The sequence below is a fragment of the Arachis ipaensis genome, chromosome B7 (genome assembly GCF_059453495.1).
Source record: "Arachis ipaensis isolate K30076 ecotype BB chromosome B7, ASM5945349v1, whole genome shotgun sequence".
Lineage (NCBI taxonomy): Eukaryota > Viridiplantae > Streptophyta > Magnoliopsida > Fabales > Fabaceae > Arachis > Arachis ipaensis.
In genome coordinates, this window is record NC_142442.1 from 75,021,159 (window position 1) to 75,044,160 (window position 23,002).

General features: G+C 39.5%; 1 non-coding gene across 1 annotated transcript; it reads right to left on the bottom strand.

Moving 5' to 3' along the window:
- Positions 1–616: 616 nt before the first annotated feature.
- LOC148553017 (small nucleolar RNA R71) lies at positions 617–720 on the bottom strand. The gene has a single exon (XR_015893851.1). It is a non-coding gene; the product is annotated as a small nucleolar RNA R71 (small nucleolar RNA).
- Positions 721–23,002: the final 22,282 nt, after the last annotated feature.

Below are 23,002 nucleotides of genomic sequence, written 5' to 3' on the forward strand. Positions count from 1 at the left end.
CCTCTGACACCTCAAGGAATCTCTATATTGTGGCATAGAGGATTCCATACTTTCTTGTTCTCTTCTCTTTCATATGAGCAGGAACAAAGACAAAGGTATTCTTGTTGAAGCTGATCCTGAACCTGAAAGGACCTTGAAGAGGAAGCTAAGAGAAGCTAAAGCACAACTCTCTGGAGAGGACCTGACAGAAATTTTCAAAAAGGAAGAAGACATGGCAGCCAAAAATAACAACAATGCCAACAATGCAAGGAAGATGCTTAGTGACTTCACTGCACCCTCTTCTGACTTCTATGGAAGGAGCATCTCAATTCCTGCAATTGGAGTAAACAACTTTGAGCTTAAGCCTCAATTAGTTTCTCTGATGCAGCAGAATTACAAGTATCATGGACTTCCATTGGAAGATCCTCATCAATTTCTAGCTGAATTCTTACAAATCCGTGACATTGTCAAGACCAATGGGGTTGACCCTGATGTCTACAGACTTATGCTTTTCTCCTTTGCAGTAAGTGACAGAACTAGGACATGGTTGGACTCACAACCTAAAGAAAGCCTGAACTCTTGGGAAAAGCTGGTCAATGCCTTCTTGGCAAAGTTCTTTCCACCTCAAAAATTGAGTAAGCTTAGAGTGTAAGTTCAAACCTTCAGACAGAAGGAAGGCGAATCCCTCTATGAAGCTTGGGAAAGATACAAGCAATTGATCAGAAGGTGTCCTTCTGGCATGCTTTCAGAATGGAGCATCATATGCATATTCTATGATGGTCTATCTGAACTATCCAAGATGTCATTCGACAACTCTGCTGGTGGATCTCTTCATCTGAAGAAGACGACTGAAGAAGCCTAGGAACTCATTGAAATGGTTGCAAATAACCAATTCATGTACACTTCTGAAAGAAATCCTGTGAACAATGGGACAACTCAGAAGAAAGGAGTTCTTGAGATTGATACTTTGAATACCATATTGGCTCAGAATAAAATATTGACTCAGCAAGTCAATATGATTTCTCAGAGTCTGTCTGAAATGCAAGCTGCATCAGGCAGTACTAAGGAGGCTTCCTCTGAAGAAGAAGCTTATGATCCTGAGAATTCTGCAATGGCAGAGGTGAATTACATGGGAGAACCCTATGGAAACACCTATAATCCTTCATGGAGAAATCATCTAAATCTCGTATGGAAGGACCAATAGAAGCCTCAACAAGGCTTCAACAACAATAATGGTGGAAGAAATACGTTTAGCAATAGCAAGCCTTTTCCATCATCTTCTCAGCAATAGACAAAGAATTCTGAGCAGAGTCTCTCTAGCTTAGCAGCCATAGTCTCTGATCTAAAACCACACTAAGTTTCATGACTGAAATAAGGTCCTCCATTAGAAATTTGGAGGCACAGATGGGTCAACTGAGTAAGAAAGTTAATGAACTCCCTCATAGTGCTCTCCCAAGCAATACAGAAGAGAATCCCAAGAGAGAGTGCAAGGCCATAAACACGTCCCACATGGCCGAATGCATAGAGGAGGGAAAGGTAGTGCTTTCCACTGCGGAAGACCTCAATGGACGTCCCTTGGCCTCCAAGGAGTTCCCTAATGAGGAACCAAAGGAATCTAATGCTCATATAGAGACCATAGAGATTCCACTAAACCTACTTTTGCCATTCATGAGCTCTGATGAGTATTCTTCCTCTACAGAGGAAGAAGATATTACTGAAGAGCAAGTTGCTAAGTATCTTGGAGCAATCATGAAGCTGAATGCCAAGTTATTTGGTAATGAGACTTGGGAGAATGAACCTCCATTGCTCATTAATGAACTGGATACCTTGGTTAGGCAGAAATTACCTCAAAAGAAACCGGACCCTGGAAAGTTCTCAATACCTTGTACCATAGGCACCATGACCTTTGAGAAGGCTCTGTGTGACCTGGGGTCAAGTATAAACCTCATGCCCCTCTCTGTAATGGAGAAACTAGGGATCCTTGAGGTGCAAGCTGCAAGAATCTCACTAGAGATGGCAGACAATTCAAGGAAACAGGCTTATGGACTTGTAGAGGATGTTTTGGTGAAGGTTGAAGGCCTTTACATCCCTGCTGATTTCATAACCTAGAAACTGGAAAGAATATGGATGAATCCATCATCCTTGGCAGACCCTTCCTAGCCACAGCAAAAGCTGTGATTGATGTTGACAGAGGAGAGTTGGTCCTTCAAGTGAATGAGGACTACCTTGTGTTTAAGGCTCAAGGATCTCCCTCTGTAACCATGGAGAGGAAGCATGAAAAACTTCTCTCAAAGCAGAGTCAAACAGAGCCCCCACATTCAAACTCTAAGTTTGGTGTTGGGAGGCTATCATCATGCTCTGAGTATCTGTGAGGCTCCATGAGAGCCCACTGTCAAGCTATTGACATTAAAGAAGCGCTTATTGGGAGGCAACCCAATTTTATTCAATTATATCTAATTATTTTCCATTGTTATTTTATATTTTCTTTAGGTTGATGATCATGTGAAGTCACAAAAATAACTGAAAAAGCAAAAATAGAATAAAAAATAGCATTAAAAATAGCACACCTTGGAGGAGGAGCTTACTAGTGTTTAACGCCAGAAAAGGGCAACAAGCTGGCGTTTAACGCCAGAAAGGGAAGAAAAGCTGGCGTTAAATGCCAGAAATGGGCAGCAACCTGGCGTTTAACGCCAAGATTGGCACTCCAAGGGGCGTTTACACGCCAACATGGTGCAGGGATGAGAAATCCTTGACACCTCAGGATCTGTGGACCCCACAGGATCCCCACCTACCTCAACTTTCTCCCTCTCTTCTTCACACCTTTCCATAATACCCTTTTCCAAATACCCCTCACCAATCACCTCCATTTCTCTTCCCCATCACATTTTCACCAATCACCTCCACCCAGTCTTCCCCAAAAACACCACCAACCTCACAATTCAAATTCAAATACTTTCCCTCCCAAACCCAACCCCTAATACACGAAAACCCCCTCTCTCTCACCCTATAAATACCCTCTTCACCACCTTCATTTTCACACATCAGACACATTTCTCTCCAACTTGGCCGAACCTACACCAACCCTCTATCTCCTTCATTTTCTTCTTCTTCTACTCATTTCTTTCTTCTTTTGCTCGAGGACGAGCAAACCTTTTAAGTTTGGTGTGGTAAAAGCGTCGCTTTTTGTTTTCCATAACCATTTATGGCACCTAAGGCCAGAGAAACCTCTAGAAAGAGGAAAGGGAAGGCAAAAGCTTCCACCTCTGAGTCATGGGAGATAGAGATATTCATTTCAAAGGTGTATCAAGACCACTTCTATAAAGTTGTGGCAAAGAAAAAGGTGATCCCCGAGGTTCCCTTTAAGCTAAAAAAGAGTGAATGTCCAGAGATCTGACATGAGATTCGAAGAAGAGGTTGGGAAATTCTCACCAACCCCATTAAACAAGTTGGGATCTTAATGGTTCAAGAGTTCTATGCTAATGCATGGATCACCAAAACCATGATCAAAGTGTGAACCCAGACCCAAAGAATTGGCTTACAATGGTCCGGAAAAAATACTTAGATTTCAGTCCGAAAAATGTAAGATTGGCATTCAACTTGCCAATGATGCAAGGAGATGCACGCCCCTACACTAGAAGGGTCAACTTTGATCAAAGGTTGGACCAAGTCCTTATGGATATTTGTGTGTAAGGCGCTCGATAAACCACTATTTTATGGTTTATCTTGTGCTCAATTGAGTGGATTTTATCAATCTTTCATACACTTGTTCATATAAAATGCATGCTTTACATTCTCCTTCCTGATTTTGTGTTATGATTGAAAACATGCTTCTTTGGCCTTATATTTGCTAATATTAATCTTCTCTTATTACCATTCGATGCCTTGATATATGCGTTAAGTGATTTCAGAGATTACAGGACAGGAATGACTCAGAGGATGGAAAGGAAGCATGCAAAAGTGGAAGGAATACAAGAAATTGAAGGAACTGCAAAGCTGTCAGCCTGACCCTCTCGCACTAAATCGATCATAACTTGAGTTACAGAGATCCAAATGATGCGGTTCTAGTTGCGTTGGAAAGCTAACGTCCAGGGTTTCAAAATAATATATAATTTGCCATAGTGTCCATACAGATAAGTGACACGAATGCGTGCTTCACGCGGACGCGTCGCAGTGACAAAAATCAGTGTGTTTGAATTCGCAACTAGCGAATTCTGGGCTGTTTCTGGCCCAGTTTTCGGCACAGAAAATACATATTAGAGGCTATAAAGTGGGGAAATCCATTCATTCATCAAGAAAGCTTTAATAATACACAATTTTAGGATTAGATCTAGTTTTAGAGAGAGGTTCTCTCCTCTCTCTTAAGATTAGGATTTAGGATTTCTATTATGTTTAGGCTACTTCATTTCAATCACAGGTTCAATGTTCCTTTAATTTATTTTCTACTTTTATTTATTCTATTTCTTTAATTGTTATTTATTTTTTTAATTTGGCTTATGAACTTCATGTTAGAGTTGATTTCTTTATTTAATATAATTTGAGGTATATCAGATTTAAGATTTCTTTCTTTTATTTATGTTACTGTTGCTTCCCATCTGAAGGCATTTTTATTCAAGTAGATTTTCTCCCTTTTTGCTTTGGTTAACTAATTGGAGACACTTGAGTTATCAAACTCCTTGTGATTGATGATTATTATCTTTGCTAGTTGATTTGTATTCCAATAACTCTAGTCTTTATATAGGAATTGACTAGGACCAGAGGAATCAAATAGTTTCATCCACTTGACTTACCTTCATAGTTAGAGGTTAACAAGGTGGAAGCAAAATCTAATTCTCATCACAATTGATAAGGATAACTAGGATAGGACGTCCAGTTCTTATACCTTGCCAAGAGATTTTATTATTATTAATTTATTTTTCTTGTCATTTAAATTACTTGTTCTTTATTTTAAAAAACCCAAAAACATATCTTTTTACATAACCAATAATAAATCATACCTTCCTGCAATTCCTTGAGAAGACGACCCGAGGTTTAAATACTTCGGTTATAAATTTTATTGTATTTTGTTACATGTGACAACCAAACTTTTATACGAAAGGATTCTCTGTTGGTTTAGAAGCTATACCTACAACGCGATTATTTTCATAAAATTCTAAATTAGCAGAAATCTGATCGACAAAAATGGCGTCGTTGCCGGGGAATTGCAAACATGTGCCTTATTATTCGTTATTGTAAATATTTACTTTTAAATTGATTTTTTCGAAAAAAAATTCAGATTTTTATTTTAAAATTTTTTATCTTATCTTATCTTAGTTTTAAATTTCAAAATTCAAATCTTTTTCAAAAATCATATCTTTTTCAAAATCTTATCTTATCTTATTTTAAAAATCAAATTTCAAATTTCAATATTTAAATTCCAAAATTCAAAATTCAAAATTCAAAATTTAAATTTAAAATTTTAAAAATCAAACCTTTTCAAAATTTAAATCTTTTTCAAATCTTTATCTTATATTGTTGACTTTTTCAAAAAATTCAAATTTCAAAATTTAAAATTCAAATTTTAAATTTCAAATTTCAAACTTTAAAAATTCAAATTTCAAAATTTAAAATTCAAAATTTAATTTTGAAATTCAAAAATTTAAATTTCAAAACCTTTTAAATTAAAAACTTATCTTCTCTTACCTAACTTATCTTATCTTTTCTAATCTTAAAATCAAATCTTTTTCAAACCTTTTCTCTTATTTATTTTATTTTTTTTCCTTTGCTTGTTTATTTATTTTTGTTTTTAATTTTTATTAGTTACTATGAGTTCTCACCCCCATCGCTTTAAGTTTGGTTCTAATGTTGTTGAATGGAATGGAAGCTATAACAGGAACATGCATCAAGGTCAAAGCAATCAAAGATGGAAGGAGCCACGAGGATCTGATCAACCCTTTAGGCAACTACACCCTCCAAGATACCATGGACTACGATAACAACAGTTATGGTGGACCCTTCCGTGACAACTAACCTCCACCAATTTGCTATGGTCAAGAGCCATTCCGAGGTGCATACCAAGATGATAGATATGGTGGACCCCCTTGTAATTACCAACAAGCCCCATCATACGCCTGTAAACCACCTCCTCAACATAGCTTTGAACCACTACACTCACAAGCCAACTACCACCATTCACCTCCATATGATCCTAACCCGTATCCACCCCAATTCCAATCCTATTACTCACAAGAACCACCACTCCCCTATGCACCATGTCCATATCCATCACCCCAAGAATCAAGGGAGCAACTCAAGGAAACAGTGAAAAAATTTCATGCCACCCTCCACCAATTGAATCAAGCAATAAATCATTTACCCTCTCGACGTTCGAACACTCAAGAAACCCCCATGGATTCATGTGAGCAATCTAATGAAGAACGCAGCATGAGGGAGATACTAGAAACTCCAATAGACAGTAAGGAGCATGATTTTGTACTGGAACAAGTGGAGGAAGCTGAAATTATCAAAGAAGAAGAATTGGTTGAAGACTTAGGAGATTCTGAACCTCCATGGGAAAGTCAAGTTATAGAGCCTCCCTCAAAGACGTTTGAAATTGATGTTGAGGAGGGTGTACAACCTCCAATGCATATCATGGTTGAAGACTTTGAAGAGGTTGATCAAGAGATGGATTCAATCATTGATGAATTTTTATCTACAATTGAATCCTCTCCTATTGGACTTGACATGGAAATTAAAGAAGAAAAAGCACAACCTCCTATGCCCTTGGTGAACAATGAAGAAGAGATCAAATTGGAAGAAAGCTACCAAGAGGAAGAGGTTGATATTGAAGAAGCTTGCAAGGAGGTGGAAGTTGTCAAAGAAGAGCCGAAGAGAATGGAGCTGGAAATCACCTTGCCAAAGTTGTTGGAGACCTCTCCCCCAAAACCATCACCATCCATTCCTTCATTCAAGTGGGTAAATCTTTCATCTCTAAGCTTAATTAGCTCACTTGAATATGCTTTGCTTGAGATAGATGGGCAACTCAGAGCTCTTTGTGGCTTTAAGAGTAAGAGGGAGATGGTTAGTGGTAGGAGTCATCATGCAAGATTCAATATGGTGGAAAGCTCAAAGTTTAAATGCAAAGGTTGGTGTAAAGCTCAACTGAATGGGTCTAGGAAGTTGGTTGGCCGCTTTAGCAAGAATTCAGATTGCTTGCTACCCGGATGGAATCATGATAATCAATAAGAAGACGGGTGTAAAAGCAAAGTCTGGGACCCCAGAATTCAGTCTAGAAATCAACACTCTTAGGGCCTTGTCACTTGCTTTAACCTGTTTGAAGGCTTTCTGCGCCTAGTTTGGGATCCCGGAGGCCATTGGAATCACAAACATTGGTGGAGATTCCTGGATGAGTTCAAGCACAAGCCACCATAACAAAGGACTCCCCAAATGTCCAACTTAAGGACTTTAACTAAAAGTGCTAGGTGGGAGACAACCCACCATGGTATGATCGTTCCTTTTCTTCAATTTTGATTTTATTTCGTTTTGTTTGTTTTTGAGTTTTATTTTATTCTATTTTCATTGAACCTGAAATTATTCATAGCATCCACACTATCATTGCATTTTGCATCCTGCATAAAAAAAACACGCACGTGACGCGTAAGCGTCGCTGACGCGTCCGCGTCACAGGTGCGTTGGGAAGAAAATAAAATTGAACAGAAAGTCACGCAAAATCGTGGCTGGAGGCATGCCTTAGGCACAAATATGACCACGCGACTGCGTCGCTGACGCGTTTGCATTGTTTGCGAAATAGCCTCCCCACGCGTCCGCGTCACCCACGCGAACGCGTGACCCTGTGAAATCGACGTAAATGGGTCTACGGCAGAGAGTTATGATGGAGCTGGGCTGGAACCATGCTAGAAGCACAAGCCCTACCACACGAACGTGTGCCCCACGTGAACGCATACCCCACGCGTCCGCGTCATTTTTAAAAGAAAGGCCATTCACGCGTGCGCGTCACCCACGCGCACGCGTCACCCAGATTTTTGGCAAAATGCATTTAAAATAGAGAGTTGCATGAATGTGAGGCTACACTCGCGCCAATAGCACAAATGAGACCACGCGACCGCGTGACCCACGCGACCGCGTGACCCACGCGTCCGCGTCACCTGAAAAACATCACACACCACCCGACCGCGTCACTCACGCGTCCGCGTCACATGCGCCGCACAGCTTATCCAGATTAGCGCCAACTATCTTATCTTTTCTTCCCCAATCCTAATTTTCCCTCCCCCTTCTTATTTCTTTCTTCTTCCTTCTCATTTTTCTTTCCTCACTACATTTACATTCATTCATCCATTGCATTTTAATTTTGCGCATATTTTTATTTTCTTTTCTAATTCTATTATTTTTCCAATGGTGTTAAATTTTTTTATTCAACTGTTACATCTTTTCTGGTATTATTTTGGTGCTTAGTGACTTGTTTTCCACTGTTGGGTAATATTATTTAAGTCAATGTTGATCTTTTCTGATACCTGTATTCCTTTTGCATTGACATGCGCTTATACTATCTTACATTACCTACACTCTCTTTCCCTTTGTTGCAATTTTTGCACCATTGATATGCCGTTTGCTTCTACTGTCTTCCCTCTTGCATGTTGTAGCTACCATGTAATTGAGACCCTCATTATTTGGCATTAACCCACCCAAACTTTATTTATTTTCTTATCTTTATTTCTGGGTTACTTTTTCTTTTTTTTCCTCTTCTTTCAGGCTGGCCACCGAGAAAGAGAAAGAGAAACTTCTATATGGGGCAATAGACAAGTCCATCTGCACAATCTCTAGAGAAAAGCGTCAGTTGTAGCAGCCCGTCCACCTGCACATCTCAGCATGCACCGAGTACGGTGCAATCTTTAAGTGTGGGGAGGTCGATACAGATCTCCATGGGTTAGTTATTTTCTTCTCAACACCAATGTCTTATTTTCTTTATTAGTTCATTGTTGCATTTGCATATTTGATTACATGTTTCCTTGATTTTACGCATTTAATTACTACTTGGTTGAAGTAATATTTTCTTTTTCAAGAAAATTTTATAGTATTTCACTAATTTAAATTGAAAAATTTTTTCTGTTAAAACTTGTTTGAAGTTGTATTTGGAACATCGTTTAAAAAGCTAAGAACACACAACCTGTGAGATTTTGAGCTTATTTATATGGTTACATTATTTAACCATAAATTTTTATTCTTGTGTGTTTTCTTCCCTATGATTGCAATCTTTGCTTTGTTCCATTCTATATGCCCACTATTTAGTGTATTTACATGTTTGCATATGATTGAGGCCATTACTTGTTTAGCTCACTTATCCCAAATAGCCTACCCTTCCATTTACCTTTGTCAGCCACATTGAGCCTTTTAATCCCCATTTGTTCTATATTTTACCACATTACTAGCCTTAAGCGGAAAAACAATTAAATATCCCAATTAAATCTTTGGTTAGCTTAAGATAGAAATTGTATGTTAATTAAGTATGGGAGAATTGTGGAACAAGGGTTAATAAGGGAATGTGTCATGACAAAATAATGGAAATTTGGGTACCTACTCATGTGAAACTAGAAAAATTAAAAATCCATGTGTATTGATAAGCTATGTTTATTTCCTTAGTTTTAATATATATAAAAAAATCCAAAAAAAAAAAGAAAAATCCAAAAATATTCAATAAATAAGTAAATAAATAAGGGGACAAAATTATCCCAATGCAAGGTTAAGTTAATAAAAAGATCAATGCATTTGTGATAAAATTAAAATAAAGGTTGATGCATGAGTATGTAATGCAAAAGTGGGAATTTTGGGTAGCTAGGCATGAATTTAAAAGTATATAGAGTGTGTATAGGTGAGAGCTTAGGTTTGTCAAAGATTCATATTATAGCTCACTTGGCCATACATATATCCTCACCCTTACCTTAGCCCCATTACAACCTTGAAAAGACCTCATGATGTTTGCATTGGTACACTAAATTTTTGTTGATTGGATAGATGAAGAACAAAGTTTAGAATGCATGACTAGAGAAGAGTAGAGTGATTAACCCTAGACACTTGAGAGATTAGAGTGATATACACTACCTGTGAGGGTTCAATGCTTGATTCTATGTTCCCTGCTTTCATGAGCCATCTTCTAACAAGTTTAATTGTCTTTTATTATATAATTTGAATTAGTAAAATATGATTTATGTTTGTCTTGAAGAGCTTATTTACTTTTAACCAAGTAGATAGAAACATCTTAGCATGTAGTTGCATTCATATAGATAGGTTGCGTTTCATACATTCTACCATTCCTCTACACTCCCTTATAGCTTCTCTTGAGCTTAGCATGAGGACATGCTATTGTTTAAGTGTGGGGAGGTTGATAAACCACTATTTTATGGTTTATCTTGTGCTCAATTAAGTGGATTTTATCAATCTTTCATACACTTGTTCATACAAATTGCATGTTTTACATTCTCCTTCCTGATTTTGTGCTATGATTGAAAACATGCTTCTTTGGCCTTATATTTGCTAATATTAATCTTCTCTTATTACCATTCGATTCCTTGATATGTGCGTTAAGTGATTTCAGAGATTACAGGGCAGGAATGACTCAGAGGATAGAAAGGAAGCATGCAAAAGTGGAAGGAATACAAGAAATTGAAGGAACTACAAAGTTGTCAGCCTGACCCTCTCGCACTAAATCGATCATAACTTGAGTTACAGAGGTCCAAATGATGCGGTTCTAGTTGCATTGGAAAGCTAACGTCCGGGGCTTCGAAATGATATATAATATGCCAAAATGGCCGTACATCTAGGCGATGCGAACGCGTTCTTCATGCGGATGCATCGCAGTGACAAAAATCAGCGTGTTTGAATTCGCAACCACCGAATTCTGGGCTGTTTCTGGCCCAGTTTTCGGCCCAGAAAACACATCTTAGAGGCTATAAAGTGGTGGAATCCATTCATTCATCAAGGAAGCTTTAATAATACACAATTTTAGGATTAGATGTAGTTTTAGAGAGAGAGGTTCTCTCCTCTCTCTTAGGATTAGGATTTAGAATTTCTATTATGTTTAGGCTACTTCTTTTCAATCACAGGTTCAATGTTCCTTTAATTTATTTTCTACTTTTATTTATTCTATTACTTTAATTGTTATTTATCTTTTCAATTTGGCTTATGAACTTCATGTTAGAGTTGATTTCTTTATTTAATATAATTTGAGGTATTTCAAATTTAAGATTTCTTTCTTTTATTTATGTTAATGTTGCTTCCCATCTGAAGGCATTTTTATTCAAGTAGATTTTCTCCCTTTTTACTTTGGTTAAGTAATTGGAGACACTTGAGTTATCAAACTCCTTGTGATTGATGATTGTTATCTTTGCTAGTTGATTTGTATTCCAATAACTCTAGTCTTTCCATAGGAATTGACTAGGACCAGAGGAATCAAATTGATTCATCCACTTGACTTACCTTCATAGTTAGAGGTTAACAAGGTGGGAGCAAAATCCAATTCTCATCACAATTGATAAGGATAACTAGGATAGGACGTCCAATTCTTATACCTTGCCAAGAGATTTTATTATTATTAATTTATTTTTCTTGTCATTTAAATTACTTATTCCTTATTTTAAAAAACCCAAAAACATATCTTTTTACATAACCAATAATAAATCATACCTCCCTGTAATTCCTTGAGAAGACGACCCGAGGTTTAAATACTTCGGTTATAAATTTTATTGGGTTTTGTTACTTGTGACAATCAAACTTTTGTATGAAAGGATTCTCTGTTGGTTTAGAAGCTATACCTAACACGCGATTATTTTCATAAAATTCTAAATTAGCAGAAATCTGATTGATAGCACTCAATGGAAGAGAGATTCAAGAGGGAAGCCGGTTCAACTAAGAAGGCTTGACCTCAAGCCAGCGGCTAGGGGATGGTTGGAGTTCATCCAATGCTCAATCATTCCCACTAGCAACCGGTCTGAAGTTACTATAGACCGGGCTATCATGATCCATAGCATCATGAATGGAGAGGAAGTAGAAGTTCATGAGGTTATATCCCTAGAACTCTACAAGGTGGTAGACGAATCCTCTACTTTGTCAAGGTTAGCCTTCCCTATCTAATTTGTCACCTCTGCAATTCAGCTAGAATTGGCATAGAGGAAGACATCCTCATTGATGAGGACAAGCCCATCACTAAGAAAAGGATGGAGCAAGCAAGAGAGCCCACTCATGGACCTCAATAAGAGCATGAGGAAATTCCTCATCATGATATCCCTAAGATACCTCAAGGGATACACTTCCCTCCACAAAATTATTGGGAGAAAATTAACACGTCCCTAGGAGAATTAAGTTCCAACATGGGACAACTAAGGGTGGAACACCAAGAGCATTCCATCCTCCTTCATGAAATTAAAGAAGACCAAAGAGCCATGAGGGAGGAGCAACAAAGGCAAGGAAGAGACATAGAGGAGTTCAAGCGTTCCATTGGATCTTCAAGAGGAAGAACTAGCCGCCATCACTAAGGTGGACCCGTTTTTTAATCTCCTTGCTCTTATTTTTCTGTTTTTCGAAAATTATGCTTTATGCTCTATCTATGTTTGTGTCTTTATTACATGATCATTAGTGTCTAGGTCTTAAAGCTATGAATGTCCTATGAATCCATCACCTTTCTTAAATAAAAAATGTTTTTAATTACAAAAGAAAAAGAAGTACATGAATTTCGAATTTTAAAATAGTTTAATTATTTTGATGTGGTGGCAATACTTTTTGTTTTCTGAATGAATGCTTGAACAGTGCATATTTTTGAATTTGTTGTTTATGAATGTTAAAATTGTTGGCTCTTGAAAGAATGATGGAAAAGGAGAAATGTTATTGATAATCTGAAAAATCATAAAATTGATTCTTGAAGCAAGAAAAAGCAGTGAAAAGCTTGCGAAAAAAAAATGGCAAAAAAAATAAAAGAAAAAGAAAGAAAAAGAAAAAGCAAGCAGAAAAAGCCAATAGCCCTTTAAACCAAAAGGAAAGGGTAAAATAAAATGGATCCAAGACTTTGAGCATCAGTAGATAGGAGGGCCCAAAGGAATAAAAATCCTAGCCTAAGCGGCTAAACCAAGTTGTCCCTAACCATGTGCTTGTGGCGTGAAGGTGTCAAGTGAAAAGCTTGAGACTGAGCGGTTAAAGTCGTGGTCCAAAGCAAAAGAGTGTGCTTAAAAGCTCTGGACACCTCTAATTGGGGACCCTAGAAAAGCTGAGTCACAATCTGAAAAGGTTCACCCAGTTATGTGTCTGTGGCATTTATGTATCCGGTGGTAATACTGGAAAACAAAATGCTTAGGGTCACGACCAAGACTCATAAAGTAACTGTGTTCAAGAATCAACATACTGAACTAGGAGAATCAAGAACACTATCTGAATTCTGAGTTCCTATAGATGCCAATCATTCTGAACTTCAAAGGATAAAGTGAGATGCCAAAACTGTTCAGAAGCAAAAAGCTAATAGCCCCGCTCATCTAATTAAGACTGATCTTCATAGATATTTTCGGAATTTATTGTATATTCTCTTTTTTTTATCCTATTTTATTTTTAGTTGCTTGGGGACAAGCAACAATTTAAGTTTGGTATTGTGATGAGCGGATAATTTATATGCTTTTTGGCATTATTTTTACATAGTTTTTAGTATATTTTTATTACTTTTTATTATATTTTTTTAGTTTTTAAATAAAAATCATATTTCTGGACATTACTATGAGTGTGTGTATTTTTCTATGATTTCAGGTATTTTCTGGCTGAAATTGAGGGACCTGAGCAAAAATCTGATTCAGAGGCTGAAAAAAGACTGCAAATGCTGTTGGATTCTGACCTCCCTGCACTCGAAGTGGACTTTCTGGAGCTACAGAACCCCAATTGGCGCACTCTTAATTGCGTTGGAAAGTAGACATCCTGGGCTTTCCAGCAATATATAATAGTCCATACTTTTCCCGAGTTTTGATAATGTAAACTGGCGTTTAAACACCAACTTTCTACCCTATTCTGGCGTTAAACGCCAGAACTGGCATAAATGCTGGAGTTAAACGCCCAAACTGGCACCAGAGCTGGCATTTAACTCCAAGAAAAATTTTTACATGTGAAAGCTTCGATGCTCAGTCCAAGCACACACCAAGTGGGCCCAAAAGTGGATTTCTGCATTAATTTCTTATTTCTGTAAACCCTAGGCTACTAGTTCATTATATATAGGACCTTTTACTATTGTATTTTTATCTCTGGAACACATTATGTAACTTTTACGTTCTGAGACCTCCATGGGAGGTTGGCCACTCGGCCATGTCTACCCTATTTTCACTTATGTATTTTCAACGGTGTAGTTTCTACACCCCATAGATTAAGGTGTGGAGCTCTGCTGTTTCTCATGAATTAATGCAAAGTACTACTGTTTTCTATTCAATTAAAACTTATTCTTATTCCAAGATATTCACTCGCACTTCAACATGATGAATGTGATGATCCGTGATACTCATCATCATTCTCACCTATGAATGCGTGCCTACCAACCACCTCCGTTCTATCTGCAATAGCTTGAGTGCATATCTCTTGGGTTTCTAATCTAAGATTAGAACCTTCGTGGTATAGGCTAGAATTATTGGCGGCCATTCTTGAGATCCGGAAAGTCTAAACCTTGTCTGTGATATTCCGAGTAGGATCTGGGATGGGATAACTGTGACGAGCTTCAAACTCGTCAGTATTGGGCATAGTGACAGACGCAAAAGGATCAATGGATCCTATTCCAACATGAGTGAGAACCAATAGATGATTAGCCGTGCGGTGACAGCGTATTTGGACCATTTTCACTGAGAGGACGGACGGTAGCTGTTGACAACGGTGATCCCCCAACATACAGCTTGCCATGGAAGGGAGTATGAATGATTGGATGAAGGCAATAGGAAAGCAGAGGTTCAAAAGGAACAAAGCATCTTCATATGCTTATCTGAAATCCCACCAATGAATTACATAAGTGATTTTATCTTATTTTCTGTTTTAATTATATTTCAATTATCAAAATCCCATAACCATTTGAATCTGCCTGACTGAGATTTACAAGGATGACCATAGCTTGCTTCAAGCCGACAATCTCCGTGGGATCGACCCTTACTCACGTAAGGTATTACTTGGACGACCCAGTGCACCTGCTGGTCAGCTGCACAGAGTTGTGTGAAAAGTGTGCGATCACGATTCCGTGTACCAATAGCCAATAATAAAGCACTTCATTGTAATTCCTAGGGAGAACGACCCGGGATTAATACTCTCGGTTATTTTTATTGGGGTTTTTACTTGTGACAAACAATTTTTTGATGGAGGAATATTTGTTGGTTTAGAAACTATACTTGCAACGAGATTCTATTTGTGAAATTCTATACTAACCAAATTTCCCTTCATAAAAAATGGCGTCGTTGCCGGGCAATTACAATTGTGTGCCTTGTTATTGGTTATTGTACAGATTGGAGATGTCCCTGATAAAACAACCAGTATTGGCGCAATCCTAAAAAGAGAGGTAAAGGAGTCCCTGATACAGTTCTTAAAAGATAACGTCGACCTCTTCACATGGAAGGCCACAGACATGCCGGGCATAGACCCCAAACTAATGTGCCACAAACTGGCAGTATATCTAGGATCTCGGCCAATACAGCAGAGGCGTAGAAAGCTCGGACCAGAAAGATCCCAAGCTGTGGAAGAACAGGTACAAGCTCTACCAGAGGCAGGATTTATAAGGGAAGTCAAGTACCCACTATGGCTAGCCAACGTCGTCCTGGTAAAAAAATCAAATGGGAAGTGGCAGATGTGCACCGACTATACCGATCTCAACAAAGCTTGCCCAAAAGATCCCTATCCACTCCCAAGTATCGATGCCCTAGTGGACAAGAAAAAACCTCATTCTTAACCCCAAAAGCAAACTACTGCTACGTCGTCATGCCATTCGGACTCAAAAACGCAGGAGCCACGTATCAAAGATTAATGAACAAGGTCTTCGCAGACCATATCGGGAAACTTATGGAGGTATATGTGGACGACATGTTAGTAAAAACACAAAGCGAGGAGTCATTACTATCCGACCTCGCCCAAGTGTTCAATACCATACGAAAGTATGGCATACGACTCAATCCGGCGAAATGCACCTTCGCAGTAGAAGCCGACAAATTCCTGGGTTTCATGCTCACACAAAGAGGAATATAAGCAAAACCGGACAAGTGCCATGCCATACTCAACATGAAAAGCCCGAACTATGTCAAAGAGGTGCAACAACTCAACAGGCGACTAGCAGCCTTGTCCAGATTTCTAGCTGGATCAGCCATAAGATCTCGCCCCTTCTACACAACCCTAAGGAAGGGACAAAAGTTCGAATGGACACTTGAGTGCGAACAAGCCTTCCAGGAGTTTAAAAAGTTCCTGGGACAACCACCCATCCTCACCCGACCACGGGAAGGAGAAGCACTCATACTATACCTTGCAGTAGGAAGTCGGGCAGTAGCTTCAACACTAGTCAAGGAGGATGAAAGTGGACAACAACCCGTATACTTCATCAGCAAAGCATTACAGGGATCCGAGCTGAACTATCAAAAAATAGAGAAGTTCGCCTATGCTCTCATACTAACTTCTCGACGACTTCGCCCATACTTTCAAGCTCATACCATCAAGGTTCGGACCAACCAACCCATGAAAAGTATTCTACAAAAAAAAGATTTAGCAGAAAGAATCCTACAATGGGCGGTCGAGTTGTCTGAATTTGACCTTCAATATGAAGCTCGGACAGCCATCAAATCCCAATATCTGGCCGATTTCCTCGCAGAGTATACTGACACCCCAGAAATCCTTACAAATTGGAATCTTTACGTGGATGGCTCTTCAAATAAAACTGGGAGTAGAGCAGGTGTGATAATAGAAAGCAATCAGGGAACCCAAATTGAACTCTCCCTGAAGTTTGAGTTCCCTGCCTCCAATAATTAGGCTGAGTACGAGGCGTTATTGGCTGGTTTGAAGCTGGCTAAAGAGGTGGGAGCCCAAAAACTTGTCATCTTTAATGATTCACAAGTCATTACCTCACAAATAGTAGGGACCTACCAAGCTAAAGACACTGCCATGAAAAAGTACCTGGACAAAACCAGGGAACAACTCGGACAATTCAAGGAATACGAGATCCGACATATACCTCGAGAACAGAGTGCCCAAGCTGACGCACTCTCATAATTAGCCAGCACCAAACCAGGGGACAATAATGGAAGCCTCATCCAGGAAAAATTGCAGAACCTGTCAATCTTGGAAGAAGACAAAGTCCTAACCATATCAAGTCAGAATCAAGGATGGATGACTCCTATAATCAGCTACCACAAATCAGAGATACTCCCTACAGATAAAAAGGAGGCAAAGAGGTTAAAGCGGGAGGCACAGTATTACACCATCATAAACAACATCCTATACAAGAGAGGGATTTCGACGCCCCTACTAAAATGTGTACCAATCTCTAACACAAAAGAGGACTTGGGAGAGATACACAGTGGCACGTGTGGCAATCATCTCGGAGCTCGAGCTCTTGCCAATAAAGTACGCCGAGCCGGATTCTTTTGGCCAACGTTGCAAAAAGAAGCCACCGAGTTCGTCAAGACATGTCCACCATGTCAAAAACATGCTAACTTCCACATCGTCCCACCAGAGGAGCTCATCAGCATAACATCACCTTGGCCATTTGCAAAGTGGGGACTCAATCTCCTCGGGCCCTTCGCTCAAGGATCGGGACAAGTCAAGTTCCTCATCGTAGGGGTAGATTATTTTACAAAATGGATTGAAGCAGAGCTCCTAGCCAATGCCACTGCGTAAAGAAGTCAAAAATTCTTAAATAGAAATATTGTCACAAGGTTTGGGGTTCCTTATTCCATTACCACGGACAATGGCACTCAATTTACAGACACAGGCTTTAGAAAGTTGGTAGCCGACTTGAAAATAAAGCATCATTTTACATCCGTAGAACACCCACAAGCTAATGGACAAGCATAAGCAGCTAACAAAGTCATTTTGGCTGGGTTAAAATGGAGATTACAGGACGCAAAGGGAGCCTGGGCTGAAGAGCTCCCACAAGTCCTATGGGCATATCAGACAACTCCGTATTCCACCACAAAGGAATCACCCTTCCGATTGGCTTATGGAATGGAGGCAATGATCCCAGTAGAAATCAAAGAAGAATCCCCCAGAATGATCTACTACAATGAAGAGGCCAACTCCCAACTCCAGAGGGAAGAGCTCGACCTACTTCCAAAAATCTGAGAAAGAGCTCGGATCAGGGAGGAGGCATTAAAACGTCGAATGGCCTCACGATACAATCGAAAGGTAGTACAGCGAAGCTTTGACAACAACGATCTCATCCTAATCCGAAATGATATCGGAACAAGTCGACCCGAAGAGGGAAAGCTAGCGGCTAACTGGAAAGGACTCTACCAAGTTACAGAAGTACTGGGAAAAGGCTACTATAAAGTATCCGAACTCGAGGGATGAGAGCTACCAAGGTCATGGCATGCCTGCAACCTAAGAAGGTATTATAGTTAGGAGGTAATAAAAAGATCTTAGGTCAGAAAGTGAACTCTTTTTCCTGAAAAAATTTTTTAATGAGGCACCAAGCCAAGATCTGTAAAATTACCTGACCTAGAAGGGTAAGCACCCACATGTATATATACTTTTTGCCTACATGTTTATTTTTTTTACTTGAATAAAGCTTTTCAGATTCCCTACAAAATCTCACTATCAAGACATTAATGTGAATGCAAAAAATTCATCGCCCGATTCCAAAGCTACATATCGGTAAGGTGAAATCCAAATTCACTGTCCGATCACGATGAAAATCAAATTAATTGTTCGATTTCGACAAAGGTTGGCAAGGCGAACACGCCGCCCGATTTCTACAAAATTGGCAAGATGAAAATGCGATAAAAATAGATTAATGCCAAAAGTTATAAAAAGTAACCCATACAAAAGGGATTACTAGAAATAACTCAGACCGAGCCGACGTGAAGAAGTTGGACGAAAACCACAAAAGTTATAAAAAAGTGATCCATAGAAAGAGACCTGACGAGGTCTTAGAAAAAGTGGATTGCTAAAAATAACTTAGGATGGACAGACATAAAGAAGTCGGACCAGCCTGATCAAAGCGACTAAAAGTTATAAAGTAAGCCATAGAAAAGAGGCCTGGTCAACCCTGAAAATGGATTACTAGAAATAACTTAGAAGGGATCGACATGAAGAAGTCGGCCCAAGCCAACTAAAGCTGCAAAGTTATAAAAGGTAATCCATAAAAAGAGACCTGGCAAGGTCCAACTAAAAAATGGATTACCAGAAATAACTTAGAAGGGACCGACATGAAGAAGTCGGACCAAACCAATTAAAGCAACAGAGTTATAAAAAGTAAATCCCAAGGGATTACTAAAAATAATTCGCAAAGACTAAACGAAAGAAGTCGACCGACAGAAGGCATGTGCTATAAGGGACTCAAGCCGGACTCAGAAAGCCATAACCTCAATAAAATCAATCTACAAGTATTCTATCAAAGAATGCAAAAAAGAATAGTTGAACAAAGCTAGCTTCGACTAAAGCAGGAAATAAATCACAAAGGCAATCAAAAGAGGTCAGACAGCAAGACTCCAACACTCCAAAGATTCCTGAAAGTGTCAAAAAGCTGTAGACAACCATATCATGAAGAAACAAAGCTACTATAAATCAAAAGGCCACTTGAAAAGGTGACCTCAAGAGTTGAAAAGCCATTTGTTTTTCTAAATAAAGTTGTTAAGAAAAGCAACTAAAATATCCAAGTCTAACAAAACACAAATAAGAGTTCAATAGCCCACAGACCGGGCTGTACACAATACATCAAAGAAAACTATAAAGGATTCAAAGACTCCCCAGTGGCGGCATCTTGGTGTGAAGGAGGACGAGTCTGAAGGGGGACAGCGTCGACAGTCCTATCCGCCCGATTCAGGATCTGAACATCAGGATCCAAATCAAGGTGGTCGACCTCGGCTGCGGGAGTTAAAGAAGTCGGGACAACAGAAGCCTTGGTGGATGGCATAGGAGGTGGATCTACATCATTATCATCTTCATCCGGGACAGGGACGATCTTCCTATTTTTCACAATATTGTCCAAGCTGAAGAGAGATAGGTCGAGCTCGGGAGCCAGAACTCGGACCTGATCCTTAAAATTCTCATAAGCAGAAGTCACACTACCCACGAGATGACCCTAGAGCTCGGCATAATCAGCCCGGGCAGATTCTAACCTCTTCCTAAGCTCCATCATCTCACCATAAGTCAGGACATAGCTTTCCTTATGCTTCAGTGCCATCTCCACAGCCAGATTTGCAGAAGCCACCGCAGCAGTAGCTCGAGTCTTCTCACCTTCTAACTCTTTTTCCAGCTTCGCCACCTTCACCTCAATCTCCTCCTTCAACCCCTTGATCCTATCAAATTCTGATTTGGCCTCCTCCATAAAAGCCTTTGTTGCATGAATGGGAAGATCCTGAGCAGTTCGGAATAAGGTTGCTCCCATGTGTGCCATCTTGATACTGCTTTGTGTAATGAAGTCCAAATGGCAAAGAATGGAGACATCATCAGTAGGAACAATGCCATAAGGAGCAATTTGTTGATCGACAAAACCAACAGCATCAAAGTCGGGGGCGTCCAGATTAAAAGGCTCAACAGTCCTCTGTTTTTTCGGAAGAGGGCCGGCAGAGGGAAAAGAGGTAGCAGCAGAAGTCTGGGGGGATCAACCAAATGGACCTGAGGAGTAGAAATCACCCTCCTCGGCCCAGAAATACTCAAGGTCGGCTTCTTAGGAGGAACCTGAGAAGATCCTTCCCCAACAGCCTTAGCCGAGATGTGCTGGGCTACTGTAGCCTTTCTCTCCTTTTTAAAGGCCTTCATGGAATCATTATTTTTAACCATCTCTGAAAAACACAGTAAAACAAGTTACAAAACTGGAAGAAACAGAAACAAAAAGCAAGCAAACAAAGCAAAAAGAAGTTGACCACTACCCAGCTCAGCTTAGACAAGAGAGGGGTCTCCTAAAAATCTCTTTGTGTCGAGATGTGGAGGTTGTCCCCAAATCCCCTCTAACAAATTCACAAAAGCCTGCTCGACCTCATTAAGCATCTTCCACGTATATCTACATACTACAACATTCTTTTGCCAACATAAGGGGAAGGCAGGTTCATTATCCGACTCCAAGAAAAATGGTCGAGCTCCTTCAACAGCTCAGACCTTAAAAACGTAGTTCTTAAAATCCCTAAAAAACTCATTGTACATAGAAAACACTTTGTGTCCTTGGGTAGACCTGAAAGAAATCCAAGAAGCTTTTTTTTGGTAGTCCTAGGTTTGGTCAAGACAAAGAGGTAAAGAAAGAGAGTTTGAGAAGGTTTCACATCCAATTATTGGCAAAGCAACTGAAAGACCTTGATAAAGCCCCGAGAGTTCGGATGGAGCTGGGATGGAGCTACATTACACGACCACAACAAGTCAGTCTTAAAGGAGGTAAAAGAAAGGGTGATGTTCATTTGGCTGAAAAAGTAGTCGTAAGAATAAAAGAAGGGACGTTCCTCCTGGGTCAAAGAAGGAAAGCAAACCCTTTCATCGGAGTCAGGCGCTACCAATTCGTAGTTCTTCTCCTGATTCCTACTACTGCATATCCGGTGATGTTTTCTAAACTCCACGATATACTCAGAATTAACTACTGAAACACACATCAGGACGAGGGAGTCCAGCCAGTCAGACATTCCCTCGGGGTCTTTGGAGGAGGTCTCGACAATATTTTTTCGAGAAGACATAGTTAACTAGTCCTATAGCAAGAAAAAGAAAAAGGGGTTACTATCCAAACAGGTCGGGTAAATTAAGAAATCAGCTCAGACAAATATGGATATAACTCATACAACAGCAAAAGGAGACCCCTGGACTCGCACCAAGGTCCAGGGGCATCCTTTGGAGGCAATAACAGAGTAAGAATCCAGGAAAACTCAACAAATCTACGCCTCGACATCTCCCAGACAAAAAAAGAAAAACCTTTTCAAAGGCACTTCGAAAAGAGAAAATAAACCACAAAACATCATCAAAGTTACTATCAAGCAAAGGGAACTATCAATACATCAAACATGCTAGAGGGAAATCATTAAAGACACAACCTTTTTTCAGAATCAAACTGTTCATCACCCCAAAATTGCAAATATGAGGACACAATCAGAAGCAAAGAGCAACATTCAAAGCCCTAGAAGCATCAGCTAGCAAGAAACAAGAAAAGGTGTATATAAAATTGAAGAAACCCTAGAATAATGCATATCGCAGAAACAATCAGGCACAGTAGACAAAGAAAGAATTCAAAACTTTCCAATGCGTAGGCAAGCAAAGATCAAAACTTCTTAAATCAAGGCATCAAAAAACATAGCATGAAAAGAATAAAGACAAATAAAGAGGCCAACCTATGAAGAAGACGATGAAATGTTAGAGCAAAAGGCGAGCACCTCCAACGATCACTTCCAAAAAGCAAGAAAAGTACGAAGATGTGAAAAGCTTGGGAACAGTAGAACGAAAAGTCACAAACAAAACAGAAGAGCAAAAAGAAAAGGGGGGAGTTACGGCAAGCACGGAGAAGAAAAACTGAAGGGATGGCACTTTGAAATTTCAAAAGTTAAAATGAGAAAGAGGGAAACGGCAAAAAAGGAAGTTAATAAAATCCTTATTAAAAGCCTTTGCACGTTCCCTAGGAAAAGCGCAACGCACGAGACAGTTAAAAGGAGTGAGAAAACATTCTGCATTTAAAACCACTGAAGGGAAATGCTACCCAGCGAAGACCAACCAAGAATGCTCGAGCTCGGCTTCCCCAGAAAGGATCAAAGTCTAAGGGGCTCGACCTTAAAAAAGACCAAGCTCTAGCAGAGGCACTGTTCATACCTTGGGTCGAGCTATACGACCCGGGCTGATTAAAGATAAGTCGACCGACCTCTTCAGGTCA